This window comes from Macrobrachium rosenbergii, chromosome 26 (genome assembly GCF_040412425.1).
Source record: "Macrobrachium rosenbergii isolate ZJJX-2024 chromosome 26, ASM4041242v1, whole genome shotgun sequence".
NCBI lineage: Eukaryota > Metazoa > Arthropoda > Malacostraca > Decapoda > Palaemonidae > Macrobrachium > Macrobrachium rosenbergii.
Window position 1 is genome coordinate 51815683 of NC_089766.1, and position 16007 is coordinate 51831689.

Consider the following 16007-nt stretch of genomic DNA (forward strand, 5'->3'; position numbering starts at 1 on the left):
ATAAAAGTGAGGAATCTATCAAAGCTCTTCGATAGCCTCACCTTACATTCACCCAAGCTACAGACACGATAGCTAGAGGTAAGACATCTTATTAAAGAAAATCAAAAGCAAAATCAAAAACGGTCCAGAAGAGCGTATGCCAAGTCACAGATCCCAGTCGAATACCAAAAACAACCAAAATACTCTGAAGTGACAACAAATTTGGAAATCCAAATGGCGGAGGAACTGACAACAGGTGTTGACAGTCCGGCAACAGAGAAAATCTGAATAGAAAATGGGAATGGAAGCCTGATACCCGTCCTCCCATTGGCGGGAATGTGTACTAACCACCTGACCATGCCACTGGGGAAGGCAATGTTTGAAATTCTGTCGGACTTGGAGATTACAGCTGCATATATATCTGACAGGTAAGTCTTGAACAAATTGAACTTCTGGGTCAGCACTTCTTCACCATGCTGAAGGGAGGGAAGCGTAAAGATGATTACCAGTCCTGCAACATGGCATCTGTTGTCTCATGAACAAAATATGCATACCTGTGGACAAGTGTTCATTCCGTTGGTAGGACCTGTTTTCCTCGACTCTGTAATTTGTCCAAGGACGTTCAATTTGCCGTGAATGAACCGAGTCACTAAAAAGTCTTGTTGCTCCTTGCCCAAAGAAGAAGTTCCTTCGTCGCTCACCGTTGAGAGTGAAAGAATGAGTCCCCTTCTTGGTTCTTGATGTACGCCAGAGTGCGGTCATGCTGTCCGAAAAACCGCTACAGTTTTGTGGTAGGTTATCGTTGCAAAATGTTAGAAGTGCAAGATGAATTGCTTTTAGTTCCTTCACGTTGATGTGGAGGTTTCTCTCGGAAGGAGACTACATGTTCCTGATACTTCCATGTTGTTGAGAAGGGCTCCTCAACCCAGATCCAAAGCGTCGGAGAATAACGTTAGGTCGGGGTTTGTTGGAGCCAGAGACATTCCTGCCGAGAAATCTGTCTTTTGCCAACCACCATCTGAGATCCTCTTTTATCTGGGGAGTGATGTTGAAAATGAATGGGTCCGGGGAAAAGACTTCCTGTTCCAATTGGCTTTGAGGTAGAATTGAAGTGCTCTTGAATGCAGTCTGCCCAATGGAACGAACTTCTCGATGGATGAGAGAGTTCCTAGAAGGCTCATCCATGCGTTGGCTGAGCAGGAGTTGGGAGTCATGAAGTCCTGGACTTTCAAAACACTCAGTGCGAGTATTCTTTGATGGGATGGAAAAGCCCGAAAACTCCGAGAGTCTATCACTGGTAATCCCCAAATAGAGAATAGACAGAGTGGGGACTAACTGAAACTTCTTGAAATTTATCAAAAGTCCTAATTCTTGGGTGAGGTAAAGTGTTTTAGAGTGTTTTCTGTGGGTCCTCCGTGCATTGAGAATTTGATGGCTCCCAAAGGAGTTAAAAAGTTAGAAGCCAGTCGTCCAGGTACAGAGAGATGTTTATCCCTATTAGATGAACCAAGAGTTGTAGAAACCATTTAGGGGCCGTGGATAGTTATCGTAAGCAGTGCATGAGAATTGAAACTGAAAGACTACGTCCTGGAACAGAAATCTTAACAGTACTTCCTGGAGTCCGGATGAACTGGAATATGGAAGTAGGCATCTTGCATGTCGATCGTGACCATCCAGTCTCCCTGATGGATGGCCGACAAAACCAACTGATTCGTCTCCATTTTGAATTTCGTTGTTTGAACTAAAAGCGGTTCAGGGCACTGACGTCCAGGACAGGTCTCCATCCTCCTGATGATTTGGGGACCACAAAAGAGGCGGTTGTAAGTGCCCCCTTGAGTTTACATTTTCCCTACTGTTCCACGGCTTTCTTTTCCAGAAGAGCTGAAACTTCTCAAGATAGGGCTGAAAACCTCTCTGAGTCTACTGAGTAGGCTGCTAAGTTGATGGGAGAGGTTACTAATGGAGGTTTTTCCTGGACAGGGGATTGTATATCCTTCTCTTAAAACCTTTCAGTAACCACGGTTCCACATTTTTCTTCTCCCATACTGGCCAGAAATGTGACAGTCTTGCTCCCACTGGGACACAGAGGACTGGAGTCTCATTTTCTGATGTTGACTTGTTGAATGGTTTCCTAGATGGTTTGGAGGTTCGGAGGTTGGTTCTAGGTCGGGACTGGATGCGGCCTCTACCTCCTCGAAAGGGATGTTGCTGCAGGGGAACGACAAGGAGTTGCATCTGGCTCTTGGTGAAACTTGTTCTTTTGTGGATTGAGTCTTGAGGTCTAGAGTTGATTTCTTTTGAAAATCGACTGAAATCTGATCTATTATATCTTGTGGGAACAGATTATCCTTGACTAAAGGTGCAAACAGAAGTGAAGAACGTTCTGATGGGGAGACACCTTTTGCTGTTGAACGAGCACCACAAATCTCGCTTCTTGAGGACTCCGTTGTATAGATGGTAGCTAGCTCTACTGCTCCATCTCTAACAGCTCTATCTGTGCACCATCAAAACTCCCAGCCAGTCCGATGTGAAGTTTTCTTGAAGGGACGCACAGTCTTCTATTTTCTTAGTCAAGAGCTCCCTAGTCCAGTCTAAGAAACTAAAAATCTCAAAGACTTTAAAAATATCTTTGAGAAGATGGTCCAATTCAGAGGATGTGAAAAGAATTCTGGCTGAAGCGAAAGCTGAACGATGAGAAGCATCTATGATACTGGAGAAGTCTCCTGAGAGGAGGCAGCGCCTCCCAAGGACGGAGCTTCTCCAGTTGCATAAGACAGATACTTCTGTCTTATTTCTTGAGGAAGGAGAACAAAAGACTGCTTCCCTGACTTTCCTTTTCTCTGCAAGCCAGGCATCCATACGGCCGAAAGCTTTCTTCTGCAATGACGAAGACAACACCAGGCGCGGAAGTCTTAAGTACCTGGTGGTTGACGCATGCTCAGGTAGGCTGAACCCAGAGATACTGGAATGACTGGGGAGAAGGACGACGGGTAGCAGACCAGGAAAAACCTGAGTAGAGTCGAGTAAAGAGAGGTGGGTTGTTCCTCTTCTACAGGCTCTTCGGCGGACAAAACAGGGCATCCTGGAGGTTCCACGGGGTCCTGTACCGCTGGAGTTGGTTTTTCAAGAAGGCTCAAAACTTTGTCAAGTCGGAGTTGAAGCGGCGCCAAAGAAGGGTCTTGAGAGGACTGAAGGAAATTCTTGCTGAGAGGTCACGAAACATAAGAAGTGGGGTTGATTGAAGATGCGCCCCCCATCGAAGAAACGGACAATGGATGGATTATGTGCGTTGAAGCACCCACTTTAGAAGCAAAAGTCATTGTCCGTGTAATTTTGGTTTCACGCCAAGGAATGGCGCTCTGTGAAGACTTACGTTCCCGCTCGAGGGGGCCAAAACGGGTTCTTCTGTCTTGGAAACTGCTGGTGTTCCCAAACAGGTAAGGCCGGAGTAGCTGCGCTCTCAGGTGATGGGCGCTCCGACAATGGTGTGCGCTCAAACGATGATGGGTGCTCGGATGCTCTGAAGGAGAAAGAGTTATCGCTGAACCGTCTGTGAACTTCTGAGGATAAACATTGTCTGGGCGTTTTCTTGCAGAGAAAGAGAGCGAGAATCTCTTGTTGGCGAATCCCAGAAACTACAAGAAGGGAGAGGGCTATGTTCTCTCTCAGCTGCTCGCTTACGAGGCGGGGGAGAATCTGAATCCATTGAAGCACCTGGCCTTTTCAGTGGCCTAGATACAAGCAGAAAACGGTCACTGCGTTTCTTAGATGTGGGAGAGTCTGAATCACTTGAAGAAAGAGTACATGCATATCCAATCCTAATACCTTTCCAACGGTATTCTTCCGCAGCCTGGGATCAGTGGACAACAGGCTCGGATGAGGCGACGACTGCTCGTGGGCAAACCCCACCGACCTCCCTTGGACTGCCAGTTTGCTTCCTCCCATGTTTGCAAGGGGAGTTTAGCAGGGACCTTGGTCTAGGAGCATCAGTGGGACGAACAGCCGTCCTGTCCACTGACACATCACTCAACACAACACTATTAAATTTATCCATTAGGACTTTCACAGAAGTTCCCAATTTGGGAAACAGTATTCACAAGTAAATTAAATTTTGATCTACCCGTGCTTCTAAGCTGGCAATGGCATTGGGTTCAGCAGAATAAGAGTTAGGTACAGGAGTGATGGGAAAAGCTGGAGGACTGGAAATGGGAGAAAAAGCTGTCACAGGCGTCGAAGGGATAGGTAAAACATCAATATCTTCCCTTGAAGAATGGCCCATACTAGCAGAAGCCTTAAGGGCCCCTGAAGCTGTAGCTTTCTAATTCTGTCCCTTTTCAATTTGTCTAAATGAGACTGCAAGTTTTCCATTTACCCCTGATCCCAGTCTTTACAAACGTCACAAGTCAAATCAGGGAACAAATTTTTGTTTACAAGTACAACAAATTGTATGTTGGTCGTATTTTACAAAATGTGAGTCTAGTTTTGCAGCCTTTGCTGCAGTACCTAAAAGCTGGATAAACTAGAGTCAGACATATTGGTCAAGAATTCCAAATGAATAAATACCACTCAAATTGTCCAAAAACTAGCTTGCTAATATTTGCGCTACCAACAAAAGAGTACTTCACCATAAAAAATGATCTCAACATTCAGGTTAGAAAACCTCAGAGCCTAATAACTGGTGTTCAGTCATTAACCAGCAGAAACAATTGAGCTCCTTAGCTAAGTTGTACCTATTCTTTCTGGCTTTGGAAGATACTGGGCAACATACCTACACTCAAAACAAAAGAGTGCTAGGAATTTCAATTTTGAGATGCTTTCATAAGTAGAAACTATAGCTATGTAATTATTTGGTAAGTTACATATATAAAACAGTAATGTACAATCCAGGAGAAATGCTCAATACGGTCCAAGTCGTTATCAAAACAACCAAAAATATTTATATGGGGTTGGGCTAAAAGACCAAAAACGTACAGTTTGATGCAGGAAACATCGAAGCAGCATGCGAACAAAAAGCAAGATGGGGATCTCAGCCTCATTTCGGGTTGGACTTGCAGCAGCGTTGCCAACGGTACTTCAGGTAACTCATTTGACAAGTTTCCTGTAAGCATTGGTAACGCTGACAGTTAATTACCCACTTAGTGGGTAAAGAAATTATGGGAATGTAGTTTGGGCTGGTCAGTGACCAGGGCTAATTCAGGTGTTCAGGGAGTGTATTGCAATGTTTAGATTTAAATAACGGAAAACAATTTTATATGATAAATTCCATAGGATACAAAATGAAACACAATAATGGTTGTCGCAGTTTCTTAAAACTGTAAAATAAATTTCAATTATGATAATTACAGCTCACTCTTAACCCTTAATGGATGGGCATCATCATACGAATATCAAAAACAGACTTTGAGTTTGAGTGATGGACAGGCTAACTCATATGAGTACTGATATTGCGCGCCATACGATTTGGAATGAATTTAGTGGGAAAGACGTTCATAACACTAATGGTCCTTAAATGACTTATGGCAACTGTGTAGCTCAGCACAGGGCAGAGGGGATTAGCATGCCTTGAGACTTGGTTGGGGAACGTATTGCCCCTCCCTATCCCATGACGTCTTTTTATTTATTTGCTCATAAATATACCCAGAGATTGTTGTTGGTTTTAGTTCTTATCTTTTTTGATAGTATGTCAGCTATACTTGTAATTTGGCAAAGAAAAGTGCAAAGAAATATTAGAAAAAGTATGTATACCTCACAAAAAGTTACTGCATCTCCCCATCTCAGTAAATCTCGTAAATATTTTGCAACAAACATACTCAGAATCTGTTATATACTGATTTTAGTTCTTATCTGTTAAAATATTGTGTGAGCTGTAATTATAATTTTACAAAATAAAAAAATAAATTATTAGAAAAACATGTATAACTTGGTAAAATTAGCATATTTTTATGTTTTTATGAGTGTCTTGTAAAAGAGGGTTGTGAATAACTTTCACCTTCCTGTGGAAGGTAAGGAAAAAATTTTTATAATTTTTTTCTTATACCTTGTGCATTTGTATATCTTTCTCTTTCCATTGATGTGTTTTTTCTTAAACTGGCCAACCTTAAAGTTTGCCCCGGTCTGGTAATATATATTTAGCCCACCCCTTAAGGGTTAAGGCCATTTTATATTGCTTTAGTTTTCTCCGGTACCCTAAATTATCACTCATTCAAGGCCAGTATCATTTCAGAATCATCCTCATATATATAGTAATTGTATGTTATGAAAAACTGCCTTCTTATTGTGTCCACTGTATAAATGAATTGATTTGTAAGGCTTTGGGTTATTTACACAATGTCTTTCACTTCTGTATAATACATAGGCAATTTATATAGCTTAATATATCTCTGCAGTTGATTGTATTTGCTCAGCAAGTCCTCAGAATAATAGACAGGCTTACTTATGCAATGTATCTAATGACACAGCCTATAATTCAGAGTGAGGGGTCATGACTCATTTAGGGGGCTCCAGGGTAGGGCAAAACCCACCGTGGGCCAGGTTGGGGTATGGCATCTGAGGTTAGGTCACAGCCTATTCCCCTCTGAAAAGGCTACTAGCCTAGGGTGACAGGGGCCCTGACCCCTCACTCTGCATTCACTCCCACTTCGTCCATTGTCCCCGGCCAGGTCGGGGCACAGCGGCCCCAGTTACGTTAGGGAGGTTAAGGTCCGTTTAGGTCACAGGAACTGGTTCCCCAGACGAAAACAAACATAACCTTTCCTAAAATGCCAAAACAAACCTAGCCAGACCTTATCCCTAAAACGGTGGTCCTGACCTGGTAGAGTGGGGCTTCACCCATCTGGACCCCCAAAATAACACTAAACATTGGAGACAATGGACGTAAGCACCCTGACCTGGCCAAGGGGGCTTTGCCCATCTGGACCCCCAAAATAACACTAAACATTGGAGACAATGGACGAAAATACCTCGATTCCATTTAGATGGTTAGGTTAACCCTCGCTGGTCTTATTTTACTTTAACGCCACAACTCGATATTGGTGATAGGCTATGCAGTGCTCTTAGGCCTCAGTCTACTCAACAGGCCTAAGCTTAATACGAGAATGACACCAAACTTATGGTAAATTTAGAGTTACCGAGAGATCTAATCCCTTCCTTTTGTTTACCTTTTAATGTTCGTTTCCAGGGGGCCGGTGTTCGTGGGTCTTCGTTGTATTAATATACAAATTTACTCGCTAGCCCGACTACGGTATTATGGAATGCACAAGCTGTCATAACTGGTAGAGTTTCAAGTTTATTTGCGTTTATTTAGTCGATTAATGGGGGGATAAAAACCACCCGATTTCTACAGCAAAGCCTTCCATTGCCGGGCGTGCGGGAGGAGACCTACCACGCTTGAGAAATGAACCAGGCCTGGACTACGAACTTGTTAGTATTAACTACACCTAATTTATATAGAAAATAACTTACCCAGACTATGAACAATAACAGAAGCTTCTCCTGTAATCAGGGAAACGCCTATTTAATACGAAACACTTGCGCCGACAACTGAGAGTCGGCGCGACAACAACTTTTGGCGTGTATTTTATTCCACGTGCTTCGAAGGGGAAGAGGAGGTACTGCCTTTACAACGGCACGTCCTGATAAGTCCACTCCTTTCCTCTCAACCAGGGGGAAATTCCCCCCCTTGGGGGGAATGTCAGAGTTTCAGGGGGGGGGGAATTGTGACCGAGGATTTTTAGTATTATATGCATAATATTTGGAATGCACCTTTCGAGGCAGACACTTTTGGAAAGGGGGAATGACACTCTGACGTATGGTGAAAGGGTGCTTGGGCCAAATTTTGTTGGGAACCACTGCTCTATAGAATTTGCCGGTGTACTTGAGAGGAAAGATACTTTAAATTCTTTGGAAACAGCTCGCTTCTTTTGGTTTTTACAGTGTTTAATATATAATATTATTTTAGCCATTATGATGGTATTTGTAAGAATTCAAGTGTACGGTAGGTAATTGTTTCCTCGTGTCGAAAGATTACAATAATATATATATATATATATATATATATATATATATATATATATATATATATATATATATATACTTATATGTATATATATGTATATATGTACACAGTATATATATGCGGTTTTTCAGAAACCGAGCATAGTAATCAGCGCTCGTTAATTACCTTAAAAATATGTTACAACCGTAGACTTAGTAGAATGTTTATTCATGGCGATGAAAACAAGCAATTGATAGATAGTCATTTCTGTTATTGCATAAGAAAAAAAGATTGGATTTCTAAAAATGCATAAAATCTTTTTCATATATATTTACATATGTATTTCCAAAGAACACTGTCAACCTTATAAAGACTGACACTGTGTACGTACGCAGATTTGTCAACCAAATTGTATTTTATATTCTCTGCTGACCCTTTTAAATCTCTGACCTAACAAAAAAGTGGGTTACAGCAATTTAAAGTTACATAATAAATATATCTATTCGTCATATTACAGTTTCTAGGTCCAGGACTCAACTATGACACTTTAGCATGGAAAAACCGCTAATTTTTTTTTTTTTTTTTGTCTAACTTACCAAAACCCTCCGACTTACAGAAAATCATAAACGAATCAAACATATTATAAATCTTTTTTGTCTGATAACAAGTAATTAAGTCATTTCTGATAACATGTAATTAAGTCATTTTCAGTCTTTCTTTTGGTTCACTGATCCAGTAAGGTACAAAGAAAGTTAAATCCAATGAAGACGTCATCGTATGGTCTGCAAGCACGATTGTCACGTAGATATAAAGCTCACCTAATAACCTTCATTAATGTAGCATTACATTTCATTATAGTTCCAAGAGACCTGTGATTGAAAAGATTTAAGAATTCGTACATGATATAAATAACACACACACACACACACACACACACACACACACACACACACACACATATATATATATATATATATATATATATATATATATATATATGTGTGTGTGTGTGTGTGTGTGTGTGTGTGTGTGTGTCAGTAAATTTGCTTGAACATACGTGTCTGCGTGTGTGCCTGCACACCAATAAGCCGTTATCCCTGATACAAGACGTACCAAAATAAAGTAATTTCTTGTGCAGAAAACTTGTACCAGTGATTCAATATAACTAAGCAGCAATATAGATTATTAGCTGATATTCAACTTGCTTAGGCCTATAGGAAGCAGTTAGGTACCTGCGATGCTCTTTTAGACTTGACTTGCCATTTGCAAGGGAACCTTGATTAGAAGTTTGAGTGCAGAGTAATTCAAGCAAATTTTAGTGCTGCTTCGATTTAGTAAATCACGCGGCACTTTTTAAGTTTTCTGTAAAAGAAAACTATTGTGCCAGCTTTATTCTGTCCGCACTCTTTGTGTCCGCCATCAGATATTAAAAACTCTTGAGGCTAGAGGGCTGCAAATTGGTATGTTGATCATCCACCCTCCAATCATCAAACATACCAAATTGCAGCCCTCTAGCCTCAGTTGTTTTTGTTTTTATTTAAGGTTAAAGTTAGCCATAATCATGTTTCTGGCAACGATAAGGGCAGACCACCACCAGGCCGCGGTTAAAGTTTTAAGGGTCGCGGCTCATACAGTATTATACCGAGACCACCGAAAGATAGAACCATTTTCGGTGGCCTTGATTATACTCTATAGCGGCTGTACAGAAAACTCGATTGCGCTAAGGAAACTTCGGGGCCTTTTTTACTTTTTTTGTATAAACTTCAGAGTCTTTGAGTGGGTGATATGTTTTAGGTTTATTTCAAAATTTCCTTATAGGTAGGCACTAGGCAGCAGCGAATTGCTGTGGACGGAATCTTTAGTGAGCCGAGACCTATTATGTCTGAAGTTCCACAGGGTAGAGTTCTTGGTCCGCTGTTACTTTTTAGTGTATACAAGTGATATGGTTGTTGGCCTGGAAAACAAGATTGTTCAGTATGCCGATGATGCAATACTTGTGGCTGTAGTAAAGTCTCCACTTTAACTATTCTTGCTGTAACTTTTAAAACACATCTGACTTTTGAGAAACATCTCATGATAGTTTCAGCAAATGCAGCAGGAAAATTAGGCATTGTAACAGGTTTTAGGTCATTCGTCCATCCTTTACTAGAATGCTGTTCTCCGGCGTAGACGTCTGTCTGCTTCTGCCAGAGATTCATCTCTTTTAGACAGATTGGTCTGTGGTGGTAGGTTTCTGTTTCCTAACAGAAACCTACCACCACATTAGCTAACTGCTAACATTAGCAGTTATGACTTGGACCATCTACGGGCGGTCTCTTGTTTGTCAATTTTTCACAATTTGTATTTTAACGGGAGTCTTTCAGATTCACGATTGATCCTGATGCTCTTTTCCTGCCTAGATCAACCAGATTCACTGAACAGCAGCACCTATGCGCAGTAAATATGCCTCGCCGTTGAACTGCTCAGTTCCAGAGGTCCTTTATTCCTCCTCTCACCGTTGGACTGTGGAACAGTCTCCCTACTGAGGATGTCGTGCAGTTGGAACTTCTTCTTCAGAAGTTCAAGCGAAGATGCAATGCATCACTGCCCTAATGCCATTCTCCTTGCATTTTAATACATTTTTATTTACGTGTTGATTTATTTTTTCTTTACCTTCTCTTACTTCCTAATGAGCACCATATTCTTTGGAAGCTTGAATTTCAAGTCAGTGGCCCCTTTGGTGGGCTTGTTCCATATGAATAGGGTTCATCTTCTGAATAATAATAATAATAATAATAATAATAATAATAATAATAATAATAATAATAATAATAATAATAATAATAATAATAATAAAGATTTTGTCAATTATGAAAATTAGTTTTTTATGACAGCAATCTAGAGTTTCGGTCGGAAGTCATTTAGGCCGTCAGCACTTACGACGTGCAAAATGGGCGCCGTGTCTAGTACTGTAAGGTGTCAAAGAAACGAGCAGGTAAAAGTTACTGCTACTTTATTACAGATCCAGGCAGCTTATATTGCGGCCGACTGACGCCGGGCCGTGAGAGACAATGGAATTGACTGTGACCTGAGGTCGAAACAATAAACAATAATATGCAGTGAACGAGTACAAATTACAATACAAAACATACAGAGCTACAATATAGATACAGTCTTGATGCCTGTGAATGAAGAAACATGTGATACACAATGTGTGACATTCGTATAAATACCATAAAGTAAAAATGATTAAAATCGTGACCTGGCACGTTTTAGGCGTGACTAATTGAGCTTGAAGAAAACGGGAAGTCACCAAAGAAAACAAGCTCAGCGGAGACTTAATTAATGGCGCGCGCGAAACACTATCCTGGCGCCGATTTGGTGACTTTACAAATACTCCCCCAAGGCGAGGGACGCGTCTGATTAATCCCTGTATCTGCTGGGACGCTGAAGGTTGCCGCGGCTCCTTGAAGATAACTGAGGGGCCTCCCGCCTGTGAGGCTGCTGTTTGGCGGTCCCTTCCTGGGCGACGGCGCCTGCGGGGTGAGGGCGTGCTGGAGTGCGGTTGGGCGGAAGGGGTGCTGCGGCGCTGCCGGGACTCTCCGACAGGAAGGCGGGCTTTAGCCGGTCTATGGAAACCCAGTCGTTCTTGCCTGGGAGTGCCAGCTGGAACGCCTTGCTGTTCCGCTCCAGCACGCGGAAGGGTCCCTGTAGGGCTTAGTTAGTGGTGGACGGACGGCGTCGACTCTGACGAAGACGTGGGTGGCGGATGACAGCTGTGGCGGCATGAAGGTGGTTGCTTTGTCGATGTATGGCGCCTGCAAGCGGGCTTAACTTGCCGCCACGTCGCGGAGCCTTTGCAGAGATGGGGAGTGGCGATCATCCGTCACGAGCTCTCCCGGCACCACGAGGGGTTCCCCATAGGTTTGTTCAGCTGCGGATGGGGTGCCGTCGGCTCTGGGGCGGTCTCAGCCGAGGAGGACCCACGGCAGCTGATGTTTCCAGTCCTCGGCGGTGCAGTGGGCCATGAGGGATGACTTTAAGGACCTGTGGAACCGTTCAACCAGGCCGTTGGCCGCTGGGTTGTACGCTGTGGTGGTGTGGTGCGTGGTTCCCAGCAGTTGAGCCAGGGCAGACCCAACTTCGGAGAGAAAGCGGGGCCCCTGTCGGTTGTGATGTGGTCCGGGGCGCGGCGGCTAACCCAACTGGAGAGCAGGGCCTCAGCGCACGCGCTGGCGGTGGCTTCTTGCATGGGTGTGGCCGGGCCACCTCTTCGAACGGTCTACCACCGTGAGGAGGTATCTGGATCCGCCTGATGGGGAAGGGGCCCGACGACGTCGATGTGGATGTGGCGGCGGCGCCTGGCTGTGGGAACTCGCCTACCCCCGACTGCGTGTGACGACCCACTTTACTGGTCTGGCACTGCAGGCACTGTTTTGCCCAGGCTGTGGCGTCCTTTGCACCCGTGCCAGACGAACTTTTTGAAAGCAGTTTGGCCGTGGTCCTGCCGGAGGGGTGTGAGAGGCCGTGAATGATGTCGAATACCTGCGGCGGCGTGAGGCTGGAACCAAAGGCGGGGCTGGCCTGTGCTGATGTCACAGAGCAGGCTGGGGCCTCCGGGGCGAGGGTCACGTCCCGCCACTTGAGGGATGTGATGGCGGTGCGGTATGCTGGGGTTTCTGGGTCAGCGGCCTGTTCTCTGGCAAGGTCCTGGTAATCTACACCAAGCTGCACTGCGTTCAACTCGACTCTGGAGAGGGCGTCTGCACGTGGATTTTTCTTGCCGGGAGGTACCTGACGGAACAGGTAAATTCGGCTATGGCTGAGAGGTGGCGCTGCTGCCCTGGAAGACCAGCGTCCCCCCTGCTTCGTGAAGGCGTGAACCAGTGGCTGGTGGTCTGTGAAGATTGTGAAGGGCGTCCCCTCCAGGAGGAACTTGAAGTGCCGAACTGCGCGGTACATCGCGCAGAGTTCCCTGTCGAAGGTGCTGTAGCGGGACTCTGCGGGACTGAGTTTTCTGTACACGTCCTCCGGAAGGGCGTTGAGCACTGTGTCGGCCTCAGGATTTCGTCCGTGAGGTCCGCGATTCTGAAGTGGCTCTCCACCCTGCGCAGCCACATCGATGGGTTCCCCTGCGTAAATGGCGGCAGCTTTACGGTGAGGGCGGCCCGCGATTGTGTTGCCCGCCGTCGTGTTCGGGCGCTGGTGTGGAGTTGCGGGAGGGCCTCGATGCGGGGTAGCGCGGCTGTGATGGGAGGTAGGTAAACCTCGGAGTCCGCGGGGTCCGCGTTTAACTGCATGAAGGAGGATATCCGCGTCCATGCTCGCTCCTTTGACCCCTTACTGGAGTGGGGTACTTCGCGTCAGTACGCACTTTCGTCGCCGTGTGGTTCCGCTAGTGACGCTGGTGGGATGCGCCGGCCGAGTCAGCACGCTCAAACGCTGGTTACAGCGCTGTGTTTAGGCCGCTAAGGCGTTTTGGAGAAATCCTGGAGCCAAGACTGAGTCGCCGTGTGAGTCCGCTAATGGCCCGGGATACTCGGGGTCACCACTGTAAGGTGTCAAAGAAACGAGCAGGTAAAAGTTACTGCTACTTTATTACAGATCCAGGCAGCTTATATTGCGGCCGACTGACGCCGGCCGTGAGAGACAATGGAATTGACTGTGACCTGAGGTCGAAACAATAAACAATAATATGCAGTGAACGAGTACAAATTACAATACAAAACATACAGAGCTACAATATAGATACAGTCTTGATGCCTGTGAATGAAGAAAACATGATACACAATGTGTGACATTCGTATAAATACCATAAAGTAAAAATGATTAAAATGCGTGACCTGGCACGTTTTAGGCGTGACTAATTGAGCTTGAAGAAAACGGGAAGTCACCAAAGAAAACAAGCTCAGCGGAGACTTAATTAATGGCGCGCCGAAACACTATCCTGGCGCCGATCGCAGTGACTTTACAGTACTATCCTCGGGGATGTACTTAAAATAGTGACAGTAAATACCAGACACATACCGTCTTACATTGTTTTGGATGTTACATCCTAATCGACTCGCGGCCGAAAGGACCAGGACCGATCGTAGAGGTAAAAAAAAAAAAAAAAAAATAGGGGTAGCTAATGACTGCGATCTACCATAGGCTATTATATAATTATATTAAAGTTAGTATGTGTAATAAAAAAAACTTAATGAGCGCGATGGACGTAACAAACACCTTTTGTCATGAGAGAGGATTCCATACCGACATTTGTATGACACTTTAAAAGAATGTCTTAGTACTGAGAGGCAAGATTTGTCATTGCAATGGTACAAGCAGAGTAAGTTGTGGCATTCTTTCTTTCTCATTGCAGTATTAGTTCTTCATTGGAGGGGTGGGTAGAGCTCTCGGCTAGCACGCTGTTGGCCCAGCGTTCGACTCTCCGACCATCCAGTGAAGAATTAGAGGAATTTATTTCTGGTGATAGAAATTCATTTCTGACTATCCGACCGGCCAATGAAGAATTAGAGGAATTTATTTCTGGTGATAGAAATTCAATTCTCGTCATAATGTGGTTCGGATTCCACAAAAAGCTGTAGGTCCCGTTGCTGGGTAACCAGTTGGTTCTTAGCCACGTAAAATATTATCTAATCCTTCGGGCCAGCCCTAGGAGAGCTGTTAACCAGCTCAGTGGTCTGGTTAAACTAAGGTATACTTAACTTTCATTGCAGTATTTGGATAACTGACTCTCCAGAACCTGTTGCAAGAATTCCACTTGATCCAGTCACTATTCAATTCATTTATACCAAGTCCCGCAGCGGGATAGTGCCGTCAGTGCACCTCGCGCGGTGCACTGTAGGCATTAATTGAGGTTCTTTGCAGCATCCCTTCGGCCCCTAGCTGCAACCCCTTTCATTCCTTTTACTGTACCTCCGTTCGTCTTCTTTCTCTTCCATCTTACTTTCCACCCTCTCATGACAGTTGATTCATAGTGCAACTGCTTTGAGGTTTTCCTCCCTGTTACACCTTTCGAACCATTTTACTTTCAATTTTCGTTTCAGAGCTGAATAACCTCATAGGTCCCAGCGCTTGGCCTTTGGCCTAAATTCTATATTCTATTAATACCAAAGGACCTTTCGGACAGGAGTCTCTTCCTCTTTTTAGCGTGAATGAATAAAACAACGTTGTGAACGAGATAGCGAAATTTATCATTCGTCATTATAACTTTCGGCTTCCATATCAGCAGCCTATAGTATATCCCTTATATCCCATTAATCCCACCCACTCGCCTTCCTTTATATCTCATCCAAGCCAGGTGAGTGTAACCAGACTAATGGCATCTTGGGTCTGGATACATGAGCTCTAAAAATGTCGCGTTGCTGACACCACCTGACGCTGTCTTTCACAGAGTGTGGTATCTTCCCATGCTTTTCGATGGGAAACCACTCATTTGGACGACACGAGTGTAACTAGCGTTACGTTAGGACGCGTTAGGTGGGCGTCAGGAATTTCTAACGTCGGCGTCGACGTTATTAGCGCAGCGCTAGTAAACGCCTCGCCCAGACGAGACGCTGCTGATGGCGCCCAGCTGCTAGGACGGCACACCAAATAGGCTAGACCTTTGGGCTCCTCTACAACAGTACCAGGGTCCAGATGCCACTCGACGCCAGTACCACGAGAGACAACACAAGAGATGTTTGACAAGGATGAAAGTTCAGCAAAACTTTCAACTGACATCCTGCAATAAAGGTAGAACTTGTTGCCATGTTTTCGGTCGTTTCCAAACATAACGTGGAATTGACCAGTAGCGAGTCTGATAACGCGGGGTGAACCCACCAACGTCTCACGTTTTCCTTCTTTACATGTCTGATGATTTCGAGGCACAAGCCTGTCACACATCCTACTTGGGCAGCATCCATAATGAACTAAACATGCTTGTTTGATACTCGGCAATGCTTCGAAAATAGCGGTCGTGTAGTCTGGCCAAAAACTCAACGTTAGACAGCGTTAGCAACGCGACGTTTCTAGCGCTCGTGCATCCAGACCTTTGTAAAGAAGATGTCTGAAG

At 44.5% G+C, this 16007-nt stretch overlaps 2 protein-coding genes across 3 annotated transcripts in view; one reads left to right on the forward strand and one right to left on the reverse strand.

Moving 5' to 3' along the window:
* LOC136853205 (H/ACA ribonucleoprotein complex subunit 1-like) overlaps nt 1–7619 on the reverse strand; it is a 59523-nt gene extending 51904 nt beyond the window's left edge. Inside the window, exon 1 of one of the 2 annotated variants that reach the window (XM_067128578.1) lies at nt 7441–7619. The gene's annotated coding sequence lies outside the window, so the exon portion shown is untranslated. Of the gene's footprint in view, nt 1–7136; nt 7353–7440 lie in introns of those variants that run through there. The other variant, XM_067128579.1, reaches the window with a different exon arrangement.
* The window catches only part of LOC136853211 (zinc finger protein OZF-like), a 270715-nt gene that overhangs the window by 72149 nt on the left and 182559 nt on the right, over nt 1–16007 (forward strand). The window lies entirely within an intron of this gene.